Genomic DNA, 20,066 nt, shown 5'->3' with positions numbered 1-20,066 from the left:
CCAGTGCCAGTCCGTGGATCAGTCAGTACCGGGCTGTGGCTCCTCCTCGTCCTCCTCCCCGGCTGCTGCTTTGGGGATTGCCCTGACACTTTGCTACTGGCTCACCTTTGGTGCTCTCCAGCGGCCACCATGGCTGGGGCTCCCCCTCGGTGCGGCACCACGCAGCTGCTGCTGACAGTGCCCCCCAGTGGGCAGCGGGAAGTCAGTGGCGCCAGCAGGAAAGCTCAGGCAGCGGCAGCGACGTCCCTCAGCAAACGTTTACCCCCCCCCCCCGCCAGGCCTCAGTAAAATTGTCAAGCGTTGACCAGTCCCCGGTGATAAAAAGGTTGGGGACCACTGATGTAGAGGAGCATCCAAGGGAGGTACCTGCAACATTGATGTCCCTAGCTTGCGTAGGATCTTCTATGTACTTCTGAACCTTGTGAACCTGTACCTGTCAAAATGACTGAATGATGTCATTACCCCAGGAAGCACTTTCCTGGGGTGCCTTCTTTGTGGGGGCCATAACTTGGACCCCACAAATCCAATACTCACCCAACATGAAGGGCAGTTAAAGGAGAGTCATGCAGGAATTTCTTGTGAGTTTTGGGTCCCTAGCAGTCAAATGTGTTTTTATTTGTATTTTGGAAATGTGCTTGTTGATGACTATATTAAATTGATTGATATGTCTCTAGCATGCCAGAGAGGAGGCTGTTCTCCTGTGACACAAACCTCATAATCTGAACTTGTTTATTTAGTCCCTCGAAATTCATGACAGTACATGGATTCAAATGAGCAGCCGTGTTGGTCTGAAGTAGCTCAATAAAATCAGAGTCCAGTAACACCTTTAAGAGAACAAAGATTTATTTAGGGTGTGAGCTTGCACTCGAAAACACACATACACCTTCAGCTTGTACTGTAGATTTTTTGGTTTGACTTCGGTCCTGTTGAGCTTGCACTGCCATGGTGGCATTGGGTTCTCTTGGCCATCTGTACATTGACATTTGTTCTGCTGGGCTTGCAAAAATGCCCCCCACCTTCAGTTTCCACTGCAGAGATTCTCTATTTTGATTTTGGTTCTGTTTGGCTTGTCATTCTACTGGGATTACTGGGTTCTGCAATGGACTTGTTGGACTTGTTGGTTCTTCCTTGGGAAGCATTTGATTGCTGCTTTCATTAACGCCTTTTGCCCTGCAGGTTTTTGTTTCACCTCCATAGGAAATAAAGGAGGAAGGCTGAGGGCACCCTTTTCAGTGATCAAATAATTAGCCCCCTTGGTCCAATCTACTTGACATTTGAGGTTATTTAAAGGATAGGCACTAGCAACTCTGCTGCAATTTTGGGTCCTATACCTTTAAAAACATCCTCCCCGTCAGTGACCCAGAAAGTTTCCCCAGAGAGAATAATGGACCTGAAAAATTCAGAAACCCAGAAAAAATATGAATACCATATCAATATTTGGTATTCAGGAATATTGATAGTATCAGTATTTTTCAAGTCCAATATACTGGTTTACTTGTTTGTGTTTATTGCATACCCCTTGTTAGGCATACCAGCAAACACAGCCCCATGGCAGCCATATTTCTGGAGTAACTGTACCCTTTGTGTTCAAGTCACTCAGAAAAGATAAAGCACCCCAAATATTTCCATTCTGTTCCCAGTGTTCATCATGCTATTTTTCTAAAAACGAAATGAATGCTTCTTTTTGGACTGCTGTAGCAGGGGAACAGAGCCTCTTGTGGTGCAGAGTGGTAAGGCAGCCGTCTGAAAGCTTTGCCCATAAGGCTGGGAGTTCAATCCCAGCAGCCGGCTCAAGGTTGACTCAGCCTTCCATCCTTCCGAGGTCGGTAAAATGAGTACCCAGCTTGCTGGGGGGTAAACGGTAATGACTGGGGAAGGCACTGGCAAACCACCCCATATTGAGTCTGCCATGAAAACGCTAGAGGGTGTCACCCCAAGGGTCAGACATGACTCGGTGCTTGCACAGGGGATACCTTTACCTTTACCTTTAGCAGGGGAACACTCGGCCCATAACATTTTTAAATAGCAAAATGGGACAGGAATGGGACAGGAATAGGGACCAAGTGTCATTCATCACCATTCATGCCACAGGCAGTCTTTAGTTGCTGCCAGTTATATTTGCACAATCATATTCCAGATGGAAATCAAAACGATTATGCTGTTGTACAGGGAAAGTACTGTGTTTTCCCAGATATAGCTTGGAAAATGCATCCAAAAAACTACCTTGAGGGAAGACATCTGGATCTCAGACATCAAATAAGCAACAACTGTGCATTTATTGCAAGAAAAAAATGGCTGTGTGTGAAAGACTTTTATCTGCACGTGTATGTTAATATCCTTGGGGGGGGGGGATTCAAATCTGAGTTTCTGTGTGAAAAGAATACAACTAACTTCCTCAGTTCACAAACATACACGGGCCGTTCTTCTTTTCCACTGTAGTCCCTTTTTAGTTATATACTTTCGTGCTGAAATTTGCAAATGTGTATTTGGAGGGTGGTTTTCTCCACCAGAATTTTTTTTTAAGTAAAGAGCGAGAGGCTTTCAGTAGGTTAATAAGCCAACCCATTGCCAAGTTAGGTATGTATGTGAAGGGGACTTGGTGGGGGTCTTTAATCCTAGTTCTTGATAAATAGAAGACATTCTAGTCATAATAAAATGTGTTTTACACTCAGAGGGGGGAGTGGAGGGGCAGTTGGCTGGGTGATGCTGGCTTCTGAGCCCAAACAATGAGGTTAAGAAACATAACTGTAACGCATTAGTAAATTGACAATGAAATTGCAGTTACTTCACTGGCTCTTTATTAAATAAACACAGCCTGAAATGGACCTGTCTGCCCTGGAGGTATTTGTATAGGGTTCATATTACTAACTCAACACTGCTGCTAACACACACTCTCCAGCCCTGCATACCCTGGCATGCAAACGCATTCCAGAACAGCCCCTGCAAGGTGGAGTAGACCTCGCTTTTCCCCTTGTCACTTTTTCCTTTACATTTCAACTTCAATTTTACAGCCTTTGGCTGCTACCTCAGCATCTTATCCCCAGATTTTAGCCCCTCCAGAGACTAATAGAGGAAAGACTATGCAGGATCATACAAGCCAACAGCACCTTCCAAGACCACCCCTCTAATGAAAAAACACACATCCTTCCCAGTTTGCTCACAACCAAGAAAAATGCCTTCATCTGCCACAACCTCTTGACTTGCCCTTTGAACAACTGAAGTTAATGCATACCATTAAGTGCCTCCCTTTCCTACACAATCTAAAGAAGAATCATTAGCATATGCACCTGATAACCATCCAACTTTCCTCCATACAAAACAGTGACAATCTACCTCTTCAGGTATCATTTTGCATACTTTAAAAAGAATCAGCAGTTGAATATTGTTCTAACCCTTATTATCCATACATCAGGTGCCCTCAATTCCCAGCTTTCATTTTTTTTAAAAAAAGAAAATCACTAGCCTCCTTTGTTTCTGAGATATAAGGGGAAAGGCATATCTTCCCAGATGGTGGTCCCCAACCTTTTCCAGGATGGGGGAGGGGATGAGAGGAAGGCCCAGGGAGCTGCCGTGCCTGAGCATTTGCACCCACGCATTTGTGCCCACGCCTCTCCCCCGCAGCACTCGCCGGTGGGCACAGGCATGCAGGCACGGAGATGCCACACCTGCGCATTTGTGCCCGCCCCCCCCCCTCTATGGTGCAGCTAGGCTTGAGCGATTTGGTCGCTTTCCCTCTGATCAGAGTCAGAGTCAGGTTGTATCAATATTTTCTTGACAGCAAAGGCCCAGAAATAGCAGATGAACTATTCCATGAACTGGACAATGCATATGGACAAAAATAGACCAAAGTAACTGTGAATTGATCTTAGGCATTCCAGTAGGAAAGCTCAGAGCCTGCTGAAAATATGAGGCCCAAGCCCACCTGTGCTCTGAGGTAAACTAGAGGCAAAATCAAAACCAAGGTACTGCCCAACTAGTATTCCTATCTAGAGCTCTAAAGCGGGGGTCATCAACCGGCTGCCACGCCTCCCTCTCCCTACCCACCCCCCCTCACAGTGAGAAGCTTGCCAGGCCACAAGCGAATCAGCCGCTTTGGTGGGGATGCAAACGTGCATGCGCGGCAGCTACACGCATGCGTGTTTGTGCGACGCTGTTGCGCATGCAAATTTGCACCCCTCTGAGAAGCAAACATGCATGTACAGCAGCTCTGCACAAATGAGCATGCACGGAGCTGCCACGCATACACATTTTCGTCTGCGCATGCACGTTTGTGTGGAGCTGCTGCACATGCGCGGAGCTTCCTGGGCCATGCTCTCCCCCCAACCCCTGTTAGTGGTCCCCAGCCCTAAAAAGGTTGGGGGGCGCTGCTCTAAAGGATTGAGATTTTACAATCAGAGTAAAAAAATAACTGGATTTTGAAATGCTCCTGCCTGAAGATTGCAAGCTGTCAGAGGATTTCAGTGCTGCTGAGAATTCCAAGGCACTGAAGGACAGGGAATTCCTGATCAACAGTGGCATGTTCACTAAGAAGTGGCTCACAAAGTTTCCCACTGACATCATGAGTACATCAAAACTCCCAGGGGAATTCAAGAAAGCAAAGGTAGTTCCTATTCTGGAAAACCAAAACATATGGCGGAAAGTTACAGACCAATTTCCCTTTTGACCTCCTGTTATAAACTCCTTGAGAGGCTATTTCTAAATAAAATCAGTGGCAGAATTAATAAACATGTCCTTATAGAGCAAGCAGGATTTAGACCTCATTGTATTTGTGAAGACCAGTTTCTCAGCTTAACAACTTTCACTAAGGCAAGAAAGGTATCAGAACTGTCTTAAGACAAAAGTAGTTTTCATTGATCTGACTGCCAATTATGACACAGTTTGGAGGAATGGTCTGCTATTCATGTTTTTACAAGTTTTGACCTGTGGAACATTATTTTAACATGCTGAGCAGTAGCACTTTTCTAGTAATTATGGGTCAGTCAATCATCAAGCAGAAGAAATTGAATAATGATCTATCCTAGGGCTCAGTCCCCACACCAGTTCTTTTCAATCTATACATTTCTGATGTTCCTTAGATGATATCCAGGATGTTTGCTTATGCCGATGACATGATGATTGCAATAAGGAAAAAAATTGATTTAAAGGCCTGAAGAAATACTGACTAGGGGCCTTAAAATTTTGCCCATCTACTACCATAAATGGTGGTTTATACCAAGTCCAGGAAAAACAGAATGCTCCTGTTTCTATCTCAATTACAAAATGCCAATTGTGAACTGAATATCTACCTTAATGGCACCTGATTCACACACAACCCTATACCTAAGTTCCTTGGCATTATCTTGTACAGAATCTTGAGCTATAAATACTACCTTACCAATGTAACAGTGAAAATACACACACCAAACATCATTCTCCAAAAATTATGTCCTACAACTCGGGGTATGTCTACTACAACACTTAGATGCCCAGCATTGGGATTGGTGTATAATACTGCGGAATACAGTGCTTCAATGTGGTTCAACAGTTCCATGTCCACAAGCTTAATGTCCAATTTAATACAACAATGAGAACCATCAAAAGTTGTATTAAACCCACTCTGATCTATTGGCTACCCATGTTCTCCCACATCGCTCCCTTGCATCCCCAAAGACAAGATGCTTTTCTTCATTAACACAAAAAAACAATTGAAAATAGAGAGTTGCCTATCCAGAAATACATGGCTGACACAGGCCTGACACTCAGCAATAAGATCAGCACAAATCTTGCCATCACAAAATTTCGATCTAGGGAATGATGGTTGCTAATATGGATGCAATCAATACCACCTGATATCCATAACCTGATAAACACCAAAGAGATGCCCAGAGGATTTGAGTTGCCATGCAAAGTATGGAAGATAGCTAATAGAATATGAACAGGCTTTAGCAGTTGTATAAATGGAGCAAAATACCAGGACCCAAATGCAATTATCGTGCAGCCCACCAAACTATTTTCTATCTATGACCGAAATGTGAGTATCATGCTTTCCAAGATTATTATTTATTTGATTTGCGATGATGATGCGATGGAGCTCTTCAAACTATGACTGAGTGGGTTAAAAACTTAGGTAGGATTTAGGGGGGTTGTCTAATCAGTCTGCATACCCATTGTATCAACTTAGTTGAGTTTTTTTTTCTATTATTAAATGTTTCTTGTGTGTAACTTTGCCATACATTAAATAACAATATGTTTTAACATATCGGAGCATCTTCTCTGGTATAAAGATTAAACATAAAACATGTGGACAATCAATATGACACAGTACAATAGTTCTTATGGTCTACTCCAAAGGATTAATGAGTAGGACGAACAATGGGACAGGCCTGCACCAAGCATTGGGAACCTGTACTGGTGCAGGATCACTGTCTAAATGATAACCATTATTGTTATTACAGGGTCTAAACTCAGAACTAACAAAGGCCATTTGGTTTTAGGCAAGTCTTCAAACTACCAGTTCACACTATTAAATATAATGGAATGTGTCTAAATTATAAATTCTATCACTCCCTATCTGTCTAAGATGTTGTAGAAAATGGTGTAAATGATTCAGAAATGTAACCTCAGTCATTTCCTTGGATACTGAAAGGCGGCCACCATTGTCAAATCGACCAAACTCCATATTCCTACATCATTGTGTGCTGTTACCTTTGATGTATAACAGACTTTATGAAAAGATGTCTTTCATACAGAGATACTTAACATAATTTGACCTTGCCCACACAGAACACCATCATGCTTTGCAGAATGAAGTAAAAACAAAGGCCCTGCAATACTCTCTCTGAGTATGTGTGGGTGTGGGTGTGTGTGTGTACATTGCACATTGCAGGACCCTATCCAGAATGATAACAGATTTCACTTATTCTATTGTCGATATCATTAATGTAGCAGAGCCAACGATTTCAGTTCATATGATTCACTCTTTATAGCTGCATTGCAAAGTGCATAAAACGGAGTGTGTTTCCTCTCCACCTTCCACTCTAAATAAGAAGTACTAGGGCTCTTTCTATCCAACCTAGGCAGTTTTTGTATGTGTTTGTTTTTGCTTCAGACCTAAAACCAGAAAACAAGAAAGGGATTTGGTATCAAGTCTAGAATAAAGTTGCCAATTGATCAGATAAAAGCCTTAAGATTCAATAAAAGCCAGTGCCCCTTTTCTGTGGCAGTGGCTTCTGTATTGGAATGCCTTCCCTACATGTGCTTGCCTGATGCCTATCTTTGTAAATTTTATGTACCAACTACCAACATTTCTGTTAATTCAAGACTTTTGTTGATTTTTTTCCATATTTTTGTCTTTCTTTCGATGTCAGTGAAACTCCTTGTTAATTGTAGTGCTTATTTTTTTTCTTGTTTTTTATTGCTTGGTTAAGTATCTTTGTTTGTTTGTTTATTCATTCCATTGGTGAGTTGCCTTTCTCCTACAGTGCACTCAAGGGAACTTTCAATGAGAGTTTAAAAACCTAATGAAGAATCAATTAAAAGCATCACAGGTTAATAATCCTGTGAAAAAGAACTGTCTCATATTCCTAAAAATAATTGAGAAAGCTGTCCTAAAAAACTGACATAGTTTCTAAAAGTGTAAGAGTCAGTGAATGGGCAGGGGCTGATCCAAGGTGCCAGCAGGAAGAAATGATAAGAAGGTCCTCATCTTAGAGGGAGAGTTGCCACAGAGATGCTACATGTCTCCTTAAAAAAATTATTTGAAGAATTGGTAATCATAGACGGACCATCACCAAACCAGCAGCCTCATTAGTACAGTTTCTGGCTTTACTATCACATGAGTCTTCAGAGGAAAGTATAAGAAATCCTTTTAATCAGCAAATGCATTCAATGAAACCCAGCTTAGAACCTTCCACTTTTGCTCCTCCAAAGCCAAATATCAACAGAGGTTGACAAATTGCCCTGAAGAAATGAGAGCTTAGTATCTAGGTCTGTATATCAAATGACAAGTTGACCATGTGAAATGAACCATCACTGATTTGCTTGGAAACAGAGGAGGCAGGGACTTCCGGGGGGGGGGGGAGGTGGAATCAGTATAAACAACACAATGACATCACATCCAGCGTGATCTGGAAGTGGTGTCATCATGCTAAGGGTGAAACTCTTGTATATGCCCCCAAATCTGTGGTTTAACCATAGATCTTTGATCAAACCCTACAATGTCAACTTGCATGATAATGTCACTTTTAGGGTTGGGCACTTCGGCACCCGAAGTGGCCGTTCGCTCCCAACGCAGCCAGTGCCGGAGCTTCGGGTGCCGAAGCGCCCAACCCTAGTCACTTTCTGATTTTACCTCAGAGTTACCTACGTTAAGTTACTGCAGAAATTTCAACCCCTAATTTCACCTGACCTTTCTCGTCTATGTTGATTTAAAAAAAATAATTTGAAATATAAAAACATCTTGAGTGCCATTAAGGGAAGTGCCCAATCCTACCCTCAGGAGCCAAAATATTATACTGTGACATGATGGGACAGCTAGAGTTATTCAGCAAAGAAGAAAACACATTACTAGGGCAGCTCAGTCAGATAGGAAGAAAAATGGAGAGAAAACCTTGCCTCGGAGGGAAGTAGATGAGGGCATCATAGCATAGCAGAAAGATGCTTTTAAAGATGCTTGGATTTTAGTAAAGCTTTTGACAAGGTTCCCCATGATGTTCTGATGGATAAATTGAAGGACTGCAATCTGGATTTTCAGATAGTCAGGTGGATAGGGAATTGGTTAGAGAACCGCACTCAAAGAGTTGTTGTCAATGGTGTTTCATCAGACTGGAGAGAGGTGAGTAACGGGGTACCTCAGGGCTCGGTGCTTGGCCCGGTACTTTTTAACATATTTATTAATGATCTAGATGAGGGGGTGGAGGGACTACTCATCAAGTTTGCAGATTACACCAAATTGGGAGGACTGGCAAATACTCCGGAAGATAGAGACAGAGTTCAATGAGATCTGAACACAATGGAAAAATGGGCAAATGAGAACAAGATGCAATATAATAAAGATAAGTGTAAAGTTCTGCATCTGGGTCAGAAAAATGAAAAGCATGCCTACTGGATGGGGGATACGCTTCTAGGTAACACTGTGTGTGAACGAGACCTTGGGGTACTTGTGGATTGTAAACTAAACATGAGCAGGCAGTGTGATGCAGCGGTAAAAAAGGCAAATGCCATTTTGGGCTGTATCAACAGAGGCATCACATCAAAATCACAAGATGTCATAGTCCCATTGTATACGGCAATGGTCAGACCACACTTGGAGTACTGTGTGCAGTTCTGGAGGCCTCACTTCAAGAAGGACGTAGATAAAATTGAAAGGGTACAGAGGAGAGCGACGAGGATGATCTGGGGCCAAGGGACCAAGCCTGGAGAAAAGGAGGTTGAGAGGGGACATGATAGCCCTCTTTAAGTATTTGAAAGGTTGTCACTTGGAGGATGGCAGGATGCTGTTTCTGTTGGCTGCAGAGGAGAGGACACGCAGTAATGGGTTTAAACTTCAAGTACAACGATATAGGCTAGATATCAGGAAAAAGTTTTTCACAGTCAGAGTAGTTCAGCAGTGGAATAGGCTGCCTAAGGAGGTGGTGAGCTCCCCCTAACTGGAAGTCTTCAAGCAAAGGTTGGATACACACTTTTCTTGGATGCTTTAGGATGCTTAGGGCTAATCCTGCGTTGAGCAGGGGGTTGGACTAGATGGCCTGTATGGCCCCTTCCAACTCTATGATTCTATGATTCTATGATTCTATGATTCTATGATTCTAAAAGAGAAAGGGGTTTTGATTCTACCATTCTTTATAGTACATAAAATGTTGCTGCATTTATTATCCCATGTCATTTCTGCATTTCTTAATTTGTCATTTTAATCCTAATCCTATTATGTTGCTTATTGGACATCCCATCCTGTTGATTGTATTGATTTACACTGTGCAAATCAGCCTTGCATCTCAGTAAGAAAGGTGGACTATAAATAATATAAATAAAATAAAAATAAACATCATTAACATGTTTGTTAACACAGTCGTTATAACATGGACTCCCCTTAGAGGAGGATTTTTGAACATCCAAGTACAAAGCAACAGATTAGAAAGCAGAAACAGCATTGTGCAACAAGGGGTGAAGCGTGTGCTAGAGAAGAGCAAAAAACAATGCAATTCTCTCTATCCTGAAATATATTTAAGCTAGGAATTCTGGCTGAACTTTTCTTCAAAATAGTCTAAACAGGCTGCACTGAAAAATAAAAAAAGAAATATCTTCCTCTGGAGAAAGGCATTCATTAAAATCCAAGGGGGAATTAGCAGTTAAGAGATCTCATGTGCCACAGATGACTGTTCTGTGGTGAAGAAGCATAACAGATGTCCACATGGGTCTTGTGTCTATGGAAGAGATAGTCCTAAAGGTTAGTTTGCCAAGTCACCTTCCATCCTCTATGTACACAGAGTGACCCCATCGTCTACAAATTGAAAAGCCATCCTGCCTGGCTCGGCTTGACTCAGTCTGTGCCATAGTTTTTTTCTTATCCCATTTTCTGCTGGAATAACAGGTTCCAGAGGGACAATGAAGCAACATTTAAGTTGCTTCGACTTTTTTTTCATTATTAATAATAATTTTTTGCAAGCAGAGGCAAGGCAGACATTGCTACTGCTCCCACATGCCTGGTCTAATTGTTGTGCTGAGGCTGCTCGGCCCACATGAGGTGATGGAAAACTTTTTCATCTGCATCAGGTGCCGCTGCCGAGACCAGCAGTGCTCTAGTTACACTATCAGCAAACGTTATAAACACACAGGCACATTCCAAATATTTATTCCACATGAAATATCCCATCTGCTATTGAAGGAAATAAAGGGGGAGTAGGGAAAGAAAGAGAGCTGGGGGTGTACAGGGTAGTGAAAAGAAGAATAAACTTAAGGTGGTGCGTGTATCTGAGGAAAAACAATCCCGACACGATCTGGACTACACTAGTACTTTTTAGAGAGGCCGTTGGACCAGCTTTCTGGACAGGAAACTCATTACCTCTAATGAAATGATGCCCCTCATTTTAAGACTGAGATCGCTGTCAGTCTTAAAAATAAGTGTAAGCATCTGTTATTAAAACAGCAAAATAGAAAGTTATTGAACAGTGTTTTTCTGTCCATTGTTCTAGAATGCTGAAGCCAATGGAAACAAAAGAACCCACAAAAGTAGCTAGAATTCCAAAAATGGCTTGATCAGCCAGACCCTCTGCTGAAGTAATACAAGCAAAGTCACAGAGAGTGGCATGCTATGGTTTAACTGCAGTTCTGAGTGTGGATGTGAAAGCATGCCTTCGGAATAGGTGTGGTCCTTGTGTTATTTTTAGCCCTGCATAAATATTACAGCAGAAGGATTTTCTTCCTGAGCCTGCCCCAAAATTTCATTCAAATACCTAGCCATTTGCCATCTAAAAGTTGGAACAGGAGTAAACTTTGTCCTGCTTAATATTCAAAGGATCTGTCTTGAGCTTGTTGCTGCTATGAAAAGGGAAGCATGCAAGGTTATAGTTGGATCTGTCAAGTCTGAGTTTGCTGCTTCTAATAATCGGAGAGAGCCCTGTTTCCGAAGGATTCACTCTCTCTCTTTTTCTCTCTCTTTCTTCAATAGATGGTGTAAACACCTGTGAGTCTTGCCGACTTCAAGGAATAGCTCCGGGTGTCCCTCAGCTCCTTGCTGCTGCCAAAGAAACCAAGCAAGCTGTCAGCATCAATGCTTCTCTTAACTGTCATCAGATGAGTAACCATCCAAGAGAAAGTCAAAATTGATTCTTAATTTCGTGAAAGCCAGCCTAGGTTACACAATTACACTTGACATACACCCAAATAATATGCCATATCTATAGCTGGTGTTGGGTTACCAGCGTAGTATTGTTGTTGTTGTTGTTGTTGTTGTTGTTGTTATATGATGAAATTATTATTGCATTAAAATTTGTCAGTAAGAGTTTGGCAATATTTAAAAGACAGATCTGAATTATGAAACACAAAAAGTTTGCTGTTTTCTTTTAGCTTTCTAATTCTTCTATCTGTAGAATCATCATTAGTTCAAGCAGAGTCACAGTTGCATTTAGTGATGCTATTTAGCTTGAAAATGACGATATTGGAAGTGAATTCCAATTGCTGATAAGATACAACCAGGGTATGGTGACAGTTCTATGTTATGGCTACCAGTGGAGAATAAGTATGGTGTAGTGGTTAGAGTACTGGACTAGGATCTGGGAGACCTGGATTCAAATTCCCACTCCACCATGGCAGCTCACTGGGTGAGTTTGGGCCCGGGTCATTTCACCCTTGGTTGGAAAGCAGCACCTTATGGTAGTTTGCAGCTGTGCAGAATATTTAGTGGAAGTGTACTGAGTAGAACGAAATTGTCACGGTGAGATAGGATTTAAGGAGTTAGAATGAACTAATCTGAAATGTTGACAGAATTCTCTAGCTAACTAAACCCCATGCTCCACATGTGCCCTAAGTATCTTATCTCACTGCAGTGTCTGAATTGGCAGTTTCTAACTAGGGCCATTTCTGCACGAGGAAAATGTTCCTGAACAGCCTTCACGTGTTGGTGCCATATAGAGCCACCTCCACATGACATTGCCAACATCCTGAGGTTGTCTAGTAACTGGGTTGCGATTTGGCCATTGTTAGCTTGCAATTTTGGGAATCCAGAAAACTGGATTTACCATCCTAAATCGCATGAACCAGTGGTGAGCTACCAGGGATAAGACCATATGGAGGGGGAAACATGCGATAGTCTAGCCAGCTTTGTCCCACCCTTGTACCCGCCCTCCCCTCTCCATTTCCTGCTCCAAGTAATTTTTTTTAATGGCATGGTCTGTGTTATAGCACAACTGCAAATCTACATTGTCAAAAGTGAAATAAAATTTTCTTTAAAGTGTCCTTGGTCTTTCTGGGATCAGGCAGGCAAAATACAACCTTTTTTCTGTGTTGTGGAGGTGGGGAATGAGACGGATGATAGGGCTTCCATCTCCCAATCATACAGGGGTCTGAGCACCTTGTTTAAAGCCAACCATTAGCATAAAATGTCTTTTTGGGCTCCAGTTATCATGTTCAGGGTGTCAGAAATCCACCCAGACAGAAATAAAGTGAAAAAGAACATGAATTCCAAAAGCGGCGAGTCCTATATCATTCAAGCGTTTCTCCATATAGCAACGGGGCAGTGTTGATTTCTATTAAAAATACATCTGTGTTGTGGCATTGCCACATAGCAACATGGAAGTGCCTTTTTAAAAAAAATTATAATTTCAGGGTCGATGGGGAGAAATTTTCAGTCCACAAGAGAACTGCTGTGTTGTGATTGGTGGCTTGCTGTGATTGACAAGCCAAGGAGCGGAGAGAGAAGTTGGTATTGCTTTCCCTTGCATGCCTCGTCAGAAGGCAAAAGCCCGCTATGGGGCCGAGGGAAAATGCGAGAGGGGTCTCCCCATGAGGAGGACTGCAAACATGAGATTTACCATCCTGCATTTGTAAGCAGGAAGCTACTTGCATTTTACCCCTCTGTGCGAAAATGGCCTGAGAAATAAAGTCATTTTCTTGTAACTAAAATTAGATAAAGTGACCATATCTTCAGAATGCTATCTGCAAAAATAAAAATCTCATCCTATTTTTATTTGCTGTTGACATTAATGCAAATCCATACAAGTAAAGTTTGGAACAGAAACCAGCAGTTCTCTCATAGGAGGAATGGGAAAGACACGTAAAACCGAGATCAATCAAGAGGGAAAAGGTCCATACTCTGCCTTAACTACTACTGGTGTAAATCAGGAGTAATTAGAGTTATAGGAAGTAGTTTAGAAAGATGATCAAGTTTAGACAGAGAAAAAGACGGGAAGGGAGGGTGTGAGCAGTCTGCTGGAATGAAAGTGGACAGTAAGAGGTTTAGATTTCTAGGAAGATGATTGGATGGGTGATTGAGGTACTTTGCAGCAATATTAATTTGGCTCTTGTAAACAAGGAATAACTGTAGTGCCCATCACTTTTGCAGATTTAAGCAAGATGGATCAAGGTACATTTGAAATTATTTTAGATGTTCTTGACCAGCTGAACATAGCCATCATTAGTAAGGCACTCTGAGTCCTTTGCTGAGAATATGTAACTTGATTCACTCTAATACAGACAAGACCCAAATTACATGCCATTTAGATATCCAATATTGTTCCTCCCAAGTTGTTTTTAATGCTAAGTAGCCACAGGTTTAAAGTGAAGGACTTGTGGGAGTGATATTTAATCGTTTTTCAATATTTATTTATGTACTCAAAATCCAATTTTTCACCTATGTAGAGAAATATGGGATCTCCATGTATTTTCCCCTGACAAAAGAAAAACAACTAGAGGGCAGTTCCAAGCAGACAAGTGGCTGGGGAGGTGGGGTCCTCCATTCAACTTGAATCTATCCAAGGCTGCTTTAAACAAAGTCCGGAAGAATTATAATGGAGCCACACGTAACACAGGTAGCTTGGTCCAAACAAATGCAGGTTTGCCAGCTCAAATCTCAACAATAAGCAAGTTTGTATAGCTCCAGTGTTGTGACCTAAAAGGTTATTGTTTTAGGAATATGGGGTGTTTATCAAGTGATTTTGGAATCCAGATCATAGGGGAACAGAAGTACCTCCCCCTTTCCCAGTGTCCCTAGAAATGGATCAAACCTGAGATCTTACAGGGGGTTGAAAAACTGTTAATTTCCTGGGATTTCTCACAACTGCAAATGACTTCTGGAAGGCTATGAAGTAAAGATGTGTTAGACAAACGGCCTTCAGCATTTATGTTCTGGAATTAGTTTCCAGTTGAAAAATGCAATCATGCAATTAAATGCAGACATCTTTCAAAGTTCAGCCCTTCACAGGACAAAATTCATATCATCAACCTGGTTCTGTTATAGGCAAACTTATTTGTGTCACGAAGCATCAGGGGACAGGAATCAGGGCCCCATTGCCCTTAGAAGCACCCACCATTTTGTAACAGTAGCAACTTGCCCTCTCTCTCTGAGCCGTGGCAGTGGGGGCAATTGCCTCCTGAAAGGACTGAGCCTGCCCCTCTCCCCCATTCCCCCAGCATGCCTACTCCCCCAGAGGCGGGAGCAGTGGCGCCTCTTCTTACTCCCCTCCTTTACCAGCTAATCAGAGGGCAGGTCACAGCAGCTGTCTGAGTAAGCAACGGTGGCTTGTAGGAGCCAACAACTGCTATGGCTAGCCTGAGAGAGAGGTCAGGCAGGTGAGCAGCCTGTGTCATGGGTGCATCTAGCAGAGAGCCTTCTGAGTAATACCTTGTGGACTCAAAAGCTGGAATTTGGTCCAGTGGCTACCCCATCACTGATGCTACCTAAAAATGTATTGTTCTGCTCAGCTGATAAAGTCACACAGACATGTTTGCCAGTCTTTGCTCATAATATTCTATTACTTGGAGTGTCGATTTACAACTCCATTGTTATCTCCATTGCCTAAATGTCACTTGTCCAGGTTTATTCAGCTTTATTGTATGTGAGCTTTTCTACAATCCGAAATCAGTGTCACTGCAAGAATAACACTCCCCGTTACCCAAAATCCCCTCAGAACATTCAGATACACTGGGCTGTAGCTTGTAATGTATCGAATTTCACACATCGGAAATTTCATTGATGAAAGCTAAGATTCTGCAGATGCAGGAGGGCAAACTAGTGAGAGGGGATCTTTTGGATTAATGTCATTATGCTAGATTTTACAGCCAACCTATACACCCCTGTATGTTAAAATCTGACTGGTGGTAGGGATGGCCCAGAATCCAGCTGTTTTTGTGGATCCCTTTTATGTTATTGTGCAATATCTAGACCACATAATGTCAGGAAAGGGAGGGGGGAGTAAAAGTTCACTAGTCTGTTCAAGAAGCTTATTCAGGTTCCTAATGAACAAGTGATTAAGGACTCCCAGCACAGATAAATTGGCCTAAGTTGGCCGTTATTTTCAGTCATCTGAGCCTTTTTATTATTATTTCTTGTACATTCCCTGTTCAGGTGTCACCCTGGCAAAGCATACATTTAATCTGCAGTGTGTATTTATTTTAATTGTGTGGATTTTCCTTTTTTTCCCCTGTCACCCCAGGTTATCTTGACTTTGCTTTAATAATGTCTCATGTTGGCTAAAACAGAAACAGAAGGGGAGAAAGTGAGTACAATGTGGAAAAAGTGAAGATTCTTAGGAGACTTTTGGCAGCAAAAATCACAAAATAACAATATGTTATGGACAAAAACTCACCGAGACACTGTAAAAAGGGCTTCTGCTCTGAAAACTTTACCTTCCTTTAATTATATAGATGACATTTCAGGCATTTAGCTTTTTTTCATATTGAAAACAGCCATTAAAAAAACTTTTTAAAAAATAGCTGTAGAAGAACATTTATTTAGTATAAAGTAAATCTTATAAAAATTCAATTGCAAAGTAGTTAAGGTATTTGAATTTTTAAAAAAATAGGGAAGAATCCCAAGAAAGAAAGTATTTGATGGCTAATAATCTCATTTCAATATAATAGGACCTTTCTTTTGCAAAGAGCAAGACAGGTTAAAAGATATAATTATGACTTTGCAAACTCTCCCAAGTGCTGGAAGATCATCTGACAGTTCTGATCCTAGGCTCAGCTCTCAAAGGGGAAAAAGTCTTTGTCTAGTTACAGAGTTAAAGAGACAGGATCCCTATTCCGCTCTCTGCCTACATTGCAATTTAACTGTCAAAAAAATCCAAGCTGCAAAATTGTCTTATTCCAACACAGCGCAAGGAAAAAGATAGAGAGAGAGAGAGGATTGAAACTGACCTGTCAAATGCACCCTGTTTAAAAATGTATAATATATTTAAAATATTTTTTCTTAAGGCACTTAAAGGTTAAAGATGTGCCAAAGTAGGGCTTTTTCCTGTACTCTCATGAAAGCATTTTAAAACAATTAAAAAAATCATTTCAGAATTAGGAACATCAATGTACAATCCCCTGAAGATCAAAAAGAAACACATTAGAATCACATTAATTCAGGGTTTCTTTTATTTGTTGTTTTTTAAAATCCCTTTTTCAATGAATATAGAACTTTAAAGACGTTTAACAATGTTTTCATTGTCAGAATTTACAACAAGGTGGAGCTGAGTGTCGGGGAGAGAAGAATCTCTGCGAGAGCTTTGCCACCGTCGAAGCAAAGAATGGATGAACTCATGATCTGCTGACAAGTTTACTACAGTGTGAGGTGGTTTCAAACTCTCTATTTCCCCCCCCCCAACTATTTTTTTCTAAATCATGTGAAGGGAGGGGGGAGAGGCTTTCTGAAAAAACAGCTTGAAAAGACAACTATTGCATTTCCTGGCATTTTCATGTAGTTGAACCTTTTAAAAAAATCTTAGAAGAGAATACAGATCTACGTGGACCAAAGCATGTGCAAGCTGATCAATAGAAATCAAAGCTAGGAACAGCTAAAGATAAAGATAAGAACAGCAGTCTTAATCTGTCAGAGAATTCCACACCAATTCCCTTCTCAGTCCAGTATTTTGATTTTAGAATAGGAAGCTATAGATTTCCCCCACATAGCCAGGGGCTACATTTTAGACACTTCCATTCTGTGATGTGTGAGTGTGCTAATTTTATTGTTATCGTTAGCTGCCCAGAACTTTTTTTATGGGCAAAATTAACATTTTTAGAAAACAGGGTGGATAGTCAGTCAAACATGCAAACACAATGTTCCTTAGCATCAGCTATGCTTCCTCTTTTGCGAATATTGCATTGCCTTCTCAAAAGAATAGCAATCTGTGTATAGTAAATGGCTGTCATGAGCACAGATTCAGTCACCAGTGCAGATTTTCCTGCCACACATCATGGGCCATGGCATGAAAAGGATCAATCTGTGTAGTAATGTGTAGTTTGTACGACATGACTGAATTGCATACAGTTCTATGGTCTCCGTCCCACCTTATATGTTATGAAAGACTACTAAGAATTACTATTCATGCCACTGTAAAATATAAAATAATTATTGAAATGTGTACAGGCAAACTGAGCAGTGTGTGTGTGTGTGTATAGAGAGAGAGATAGAGATATAGATATAGATATACACACCACCCTTCCTTTCGGCTCACAGCGTTTTACAGTGAAAATTGAGAAAATTAAGATATGAGACAAGTTCTTGTAGGTGGATTCATGAAACTACAACATATATGTAACTTGGTAGGGTTAGGTGCTTGGGCGCAGGCTTGCTGCGCTGTGAGAGACCGGCCGCTTCGGGCACCAAAGCGTCCAACCCTACTTGCAATGTCTAACTGTTTTGACATTAAAGGCATTATAACTTTATAGATTCTGCATCTGCATAATTATTTAGCTGCAGTAACTGAAGTTTCCAGACTTTGGGAGTGTTTTCAGATTTTACTGAGTGCAGGCTGTTGATGGGAGGGGCCCCTGAGACTTTAGTTTTATTTTTTCATTGGTCCTGACTGAAGTTGGCTTTTGTACCCCACTTTTCTCTACCTTAAGGAGTTCCAAAGTGGTTTACAATCGCCTTCCTCTCTCCACAACAGACACCTTGAGAGGTAGGTAGTCTGAGAGAGTTGTGAGAGAACTGTCACTGGCCCAAGGTCACTTATCAGGCTTCTCCAGATTAGAGTCTGAACCACTATACCATGCTGGCTCCCTTACAATCCTAAGCATGAGAGTGTATTGTTGTTTCCCCCCAGCAATCAGTTCTTCTTGCTTGGTTTTCCTGTGTACCACCACTAGAAAAATATTCCCAAAGACCACAGCTTCTAATGTGGTTTCAGACTGACAGTCTTCTCTTGCAGAGGCCCAAAGGAACTTCAACTCCACTGAACTAACAAGATATGCAGGCAACAGAACTTCCCACAAGATTGTGCCCTTAGGTGAGTTATCTCTGGATACATTCTCAAACATTGACCAAACTATACAGTACAAGAGATGTGCAACCTCTCTTATAACATCTAATAAAAGAAGACATATAATGCAACTTTATCAGACTTTCCCTGACCAAGTCTAATTTCATTGGCCATTGCTTGCAGAAAAGTTCAGAGCACAATAATATAATATAAGCACCTTCTTTCAAGAGATGTTACTAGGGAGATTCAGGGATGAAATGAAGGGCTACTGAACTTAGTGCTAATCATACATCCCTTGTAATGTGTAGCCTGGCCCTGAAGCTTCCATGTGTTATGTAGTGGAGGAACCCCATGCCTCCCCATCAGTCCAGGACCTCTCAAGGAAGAGTAAAAAGACTTCCTTGCTGAGCAGTTGGGCAATCGTGTCTGACTGAGGAATAAGTAAAAAACCCATGTCAGAGTGGCCAGTGAGGTCAATTCCAAAAAGGCAGAAAAGTCATGTGCAGAGAATGAAATGGGACCAACTAGAAGAAGACTTGCAGGCATAGAGGTAGAAGAGTCAGGCAGGGAGCAGAGCTAATCAGTGTATTTGAGACCTGCAGAAAGCAGTTGTTCAGTGGTAAAGATGAAAGTCTGCTAACAAAAATAAGCATGTATAGAAGGGTAATCTGGGCTGGGCTGGGAAACACCTGGAGATTTGGAGGCACAGTTTAGGGATGCTGGGGTTTTGAGAGGGGAGGGGGCCTCAGTGTGGTAGAATGCTGTACAGCCCACCTGCCAGAGCAGCCATTTTCTCCAGGGGAACTTGCTTCTGCTGTCTGAAGATCAGTTGTAATTCTGGGAGTGTTCCAGGCTCTACCTGGAGATTGGCACCCATATAATATAAGGGAAGGGCAGTGGCTAGCCACACTGGAGAGTGGAGTAAGGCAAGATACCTGGATCCCCAGGAGGCCCACCATGCTCCATATAAATTCACCAGCTCAGGATAAAGGATTCTGGTATTACCCTGATATTATATCAATTATGAGTTTTTAGTCGTTGGTTTTTAGAAAATAAATAGTGATTATGTTAGTAATAAGTTAGAATTCCACTGCTTTCTAGCCTGGATATTCAGTACCCATATTAGTCTTCAGTGACTAGTTAGATTTCCTTTATTATTCCAGTCATGCAGTGTGTAAAATAATTCCT

The sequence above is a fragment of the Paroedura picta genome, chromosome 4 (genome assembly GCF_049243985.1).
Source record: "Paroedura picta isolate Pp20150507F chromosome 4, Ppicta_v3.0, whole genome shotgun sequence".
Lineage (NCBI taxonomy): Eukaryota > Metazoa > Chordata > Lepidosauria > Squamata > Gekkonidae > Paroedura > Paroedura picta.
Note: the sequence above shows the minus strand (reverse complement) of the source record.